Raw genomic sequence first — 5,547 nt, forward strand, 5'->3', positions numbered from 1 at the left:
TTGAGATGGTTTCAATTGTAAGAGAGTCACTGTTTTCAGTCTTCCACATTTTGGTTTTACTTCCGACTTGATTGTTATGTTGAAATTAGATCATGGAACCTGGTCATTGTTATTTGACCAAGAAAAGAATTCATCATTAGTATTCGGTACTGGAAATGGTTACATTTTTCTATGGTTTCTCATGGAACTACCATAATATCAACTGTGCTGAGACACAACCATTTTACAATGTAACAAATGTCACATGTTCTTCACACAGATTTTATACAATCTATATTGATAGTTAGTGTTTAAACGCCGCATTAACATGATAATTAATCAGCTATCATTCATTAACTCTCTTAAACTTGTCTGTGTGAATGTTTCATAGCATTATCTTGTACCCTCATCTGATATTTTACACCTTGTTACCCTCAAAGTTAACATAACTTTTACATGGGTACACAACCACATCCCTACGAAATGGTTTTTACAGCTGTATGCCCTTCCCACAATTATAAAGTGTTGATTATCAATAACTATAATGAAATTATACTATAAAACTTGAAAATATTCATTTCAAAGACTCCAACTTCTGTGAAGGATGCCTTGACAACATCACAGCCAGTTGGTGAGAAGCAAATAACAGTACCTCATGGATTTCTATATTTTTAACCTTCACCTGAGCATTTGTAGTTTATCAGAATGACTGAGGACAAGATCCATTCCTAATTTACATCTGAAATATTAGCTGTATAATAATTCTATTAGACATTTTGATATCAATGGAATTTCACAAAATATCCAACGGGGTTGGCATGGTTCAGAAAATGGATAATTTAGAAGACAATAGAATTAATACTGTATTTTGAAACGGAGGACTAAAATATGTAGTTACTAAGTTTACTGATAGGTTATTGCTGTTGTTGCTATTTAGGCAAATATCTCTCATAATGTGACAGATTTACAATGAAATGTGTTCCTTATGTGAACACCCTGCCTTTTTTTTTCACTGATAATAAATTTATCATTACATCCCCTAAACATTGTCTTTATCCATGTAAAAGTATTAGGTTTGATGTTGAGACAACCGTTCTCTCTCTCTCCCTCTCTCTCCAAGATAGACACTGATGACCCTCATCCTTCATCATCTGATGTCTATGCTCCGATCGATGGATGGATGATTCCTATCCATGTCAGTTCTTATTAACAAATACTGTCCCCTTGATTGGATGAGGAACACATTCCGGCTTTTCTATGGTGATGTGCCTTTCCTAACATCAACCGCTTTAAAAAGTCCTTGGGCACAATTTTGCTCCAAAAGCACTAGAAAAATGATCATGTTGTCAACAAAATTAAACGCTCCTCTTTAACTTCTACAGGAAATTCTGTTTGCAGATACTGAGAACAAAGCTAAATACAATAAAGATGAACTGGATGGATATATGCAGAGATCCAAAGCAAAAGCAATGATTCCCATTCATAGACAGTTTGAAATGTCCATTGAAACCAGCAATCAAATACCTATTGATTAGTTCAGACTAATTTCAACTTGAATATAAATGGCAAGATTTACAAGGTTGTATTCACAAAGAGATCAACTGTAAATCTACAGAATAATGAATATGGGACTAAAAGTATCTCGAAGACTGGAATCCTCTGGCATTCCTGCTGGGTGGAACATGTGTCTTAAATCTAGGATGTGATACAAGACGGAAAGAAGAATAAAAGGGATTGAATGTTGTGTGATTTGATCTGGTTTATGGTTCTCTAGCAAACAAATTGTTGATGGAAGCAGTGGACCTGTTTTATATATGAGAAAAGATTAAGGATCTGATGAGGAGCTGCTATAACAATTTCAATATGCAGTTCATGAGGAAAACTTTCTCGATAGACTGGTATCATTTTGAAACGGGAATTGCTGTAGTTTTCTACAAATCAGTCATTTGGTTTGTGATTGTTATGGAGATGTTACTTAAATCAGCAGATTGATAAGAAATGGCTCAAAGGAAAACCACTCGAGAAGACATTAATGGATTACATAACAATAGTAACAACAAATAAAGGATATGCAAATAGTTCTGGATTAACTGGGTAGACTGAGGAACTTGGTGAAGAATGTGCTTCAATGCAAATGGGTAATGACCCGTCATTTGTGAAAGGTCAGCAGAAACAAGTGAAGGTCAAAATAGCAGGAGAAACCCTGATGAAGTTTAAAGGGAACTTGAAAAACTATTACGACGATGGTAAACTACCTATTTTGCAATAATAGTAAAGGCATTGAGATCACGTCACAGAACGAAGATGGGTTAAAAGAAATAAATATGCCAAACATTCTGGAAAATAAAAGATTTGGAGCTCGCACTTTGTATTCCCGTCTTTCTTATATATTTTTGAGTATCAGTCCTTTTGTACCATTTCAGATGTCTTCACTGCATTAATGTGTAGATGTCCAGTTGTATGTAGTTAATGGGGTTTTGTACAAGTGTGCAGTGTTTTAGGACACCTGATATCACTTTTTGTTTCATCTGTGGAGAACTGATCATTGCTCACCTTTATTAAGGAGTCTTAAAATATTCCCTGCACCAGATAATGACCAGGTGATCTGGGATGTAGGATGATAAAATTCAGATTTTCCAACAGCAAAGAGAACTGGTATTATGTTTATTTTACTTGAAGTGGTGTGTCATGCATTTGTGACGAGATCTTTGGAGACCACATTGGATGATATTGCACTTTAGCAGAAGATGAGGAGAATGGTGGTTAGTGAAGTCTAGAGTTCAGAGGACAGTCGCATGTCATAGATTGGTTCAGAGATATATCAAAGGAGAGAGAGAACTATGAGAAGAAACAGTCTCATGAAATGATAATTAAATAAATAATTGCAACATTGTTAGATTATGTAGGATGTCTCTTTAAAGAGAAACAAAGTTTCGGAAAGTTAGTCTATTTTGTTGCGGGCCTAAATATTGAGCTATTACCTGGTCCCACAATGGAAAGTATAAAAATACTGAGCAAAACCCTAGTGGTCACCAGCCAACCACTGATGATAACAATGTCCCACAACAATAAACTACAGAATATTTATAGAGATAAATAAGTTTTACAATAATTATATAACTTGGAAATATTTATTTCAGAGAGTCCAGTTCTGAAGGAGAGGATCTTCTGAGAGTGGCTAAGAGGTTAGGAAGTGATTGGTGGCAAGTGGGTGAGTATATTTGATTTCTCTATATATTTACTTTCACCCATCTATTTTATTTGTCAGAATGAATGAGAACAAGTTACATTCCTCATCCCATTGATAGGTTATCTGTATGACAATTTTTATTACGATATTCCTGATATTTCATAAAATATCCACTGAGGTTAGCATGGTTGGTAATAATGGATAAACTAGAAAATAAAATGGCGTTTAATATTATCTTTTGGAAGAGGAACTAAATATATTGTTTAAGGGTAAACAGATGAGTGAATTTGTTTTACATTTTCTTTAGGTTCACTGTTAGGTTATTGTAATGAAGGACAAGTACCAAAGTTAACATCTAAAACAAAGCATCTTTCTTCAAACAGAAGACTTTGAGTTTGGTTCTTCTTGCAGCCATTATTTATTGGATTATTGTGTTGGAAGCTGATAATTCCAATTTAGATTTGTCATTTTGTAATGACTTTACCACATGACATATGTCTGTAAATGCTTCAATAAAAAGAGATTTAATAAAGGTGACACAGCGAAATCCTATCATACTCCTCAGGCGAAAACAGAGAATTCCTTTAAGGGAATTTACCAGAAAATGAACATTCACAAGTCAAGCCGAACTGGAGGTGGCATCTCTCATTGAGACTGACATAATAATAACTGAATAGGCTCTGTAGAATTGATTGAACCTGGAGTTCATTGGAGAAGTTTGAAATGGGTTGAATTTGACTTAGAATTATCGACTGTTGGACAATCACTGATCATTCGATTTCTAGTGTCCTCTTGGGAACTTTGCAAAGTAGTAGATGGCACAGAGGGACAGTACTTTCATGACCCTTTGAATACCAGGTCTGAAATCTACCAGAATAAGACAGATATATGGGATTCCTCTAAAGGGTTTTTGGAGTAATGTTACTCAATAGGATTTATAGTTCAGGGATCTGGGAGTCTCTCCAGGTTGAGCCACGTCTCCTCCACATCTGTGGTACCTCGGACATGTGATCAGGGTGTTGCAGGAATGAATTACAGGACATGTTCTCAAAGTCAAACCAATGGAACAGGATACCGAGGGGGAGGCCAAGAAAGAAATGGTTGGATGATATCCATAGTCTTAGTTCTTCACATCATAGAATACAAGCAGAATGTCTAATGATGGATGCTTCTGATAGGACCCTATGGAGGAGGTGCCTGAGGACTCTTTCCCCACAGCCCTTTCAAGAATATTGAGCAGAGGAAATGGATGGATCATATGCTTTCTTCACTGTTGGAGGTCAATGTTAATTCTTGAGGTTCTGATATACTTTTGCCTTCACAAAAGTTTTCCTGCCCTCGTTTACCATATATTTTCTCAAGTATAATTTTCAATTAATTTTCTTTAAAAATCTCGTTTAATTCAAACTCTTTGTTATTTTTGTCAATAGAAAACATTGTCTTATATTTTTCATGTTTCTTAGCTATTTCTTTTTTACTTCTCTATTGATAAAGTTTGTTTGTTATATTCATAACAACCTACAGTACACAGCGTTTTATGTTATTGTCAATGTTGTTGCATTTATTTCTTATTGTTGTGTCTTTTGCAGCTATTTTTTAGGAGTTGATACAACTGAACTGAAAATTGATGATGAGTCTATTGACACTGTAAAACAAGGCTACCTGATGCTTCGCGAATGGTTCAAAAATTGCGACCCAGAAACACGGACACACGCAACATTAAGTGCAGCTCTTGAAGAAGCTGAATGTTTCACTGCGATGGAATGTCTGTCATTAGACGCAAAGTGAATTTCCATGTAACTGTTGTTGTTTAGCTTCAGATTAACCTTGACCAAACAGAGTCTTTTGATCAAACGCATTCCAGCCAGGACCATCATGCCTATTTCCAAAGAGAACCCCAACCATCTCGTCCAATATGCCCTTCTGTACAGTGATATCGTGTGAATTTAGCTGCTAATTCTAGCAGGTATATCAACCACATTGTGATCCCATCACTGGTTTTGCTCCTTTGTTAAAAATTCACTTTTAAAATAAAGACAAACTTTGAAATGTTCATTTATTGTTGTTGCTGTTGTATATCTATCTAATCCCATCCCTATATTGTTATATAGACAGCTTTAATATCTTCTCCTATATTGATAGTTATCTACCTTCATTTTAGCTGAGAGTAGAATGCCTGGATATATATATTGATGTCTTTTTCCTTTATATATCCTATAGAGATAGTATTTCTATATAATACATGATGTATCTAAGGATATATCTCACTTTGTCCTGTTGTGGTTTAAGACAGGCCTCTCCAAAGTGGCGGTGGTTGAATAAAAATTCAGGGGGTTTGAGTGCAATATACAATATTTTAATTTTATATTCTTACTTTA

The 5,547-nt window shown here is 35.1% G+C and overlaps 1 long non-coding RNA gene across 1 annotated transcript; it reads left to right on the forward strand.

The window, feature by feature from the left end:
- The first annotated feature begins 244 nt into the window (after nt 1-244).
- LOC118761768 lies at nt 245-5,224 on the forward strand. Its single transcript, XR_004997625.1, has 3 exons — nt 245-610; nt 3,120-3,190; nt 4,759-5,224. It is a non-coding gene; the product is annotated as an uncharacterized LOC118761768 (long non-coding RNA).
- Nucleotides 5,225-5,547: the final 323 nt, after the last annotated feature.

This window comes from Octopus sinensis, unplaced genomic scaffold (genome assembly GCF_006345805.1).
Source record: "Octopus sinensis unplaced genomic scaffold, ASM634580v1 Contig17220, whole genome shotgun sequence".
NCBI lineage: Eukaryota > Metazoa > Mollusca > Cephalopoda > Octopoda > Octopodidae > Octopus > Octopus sinensis.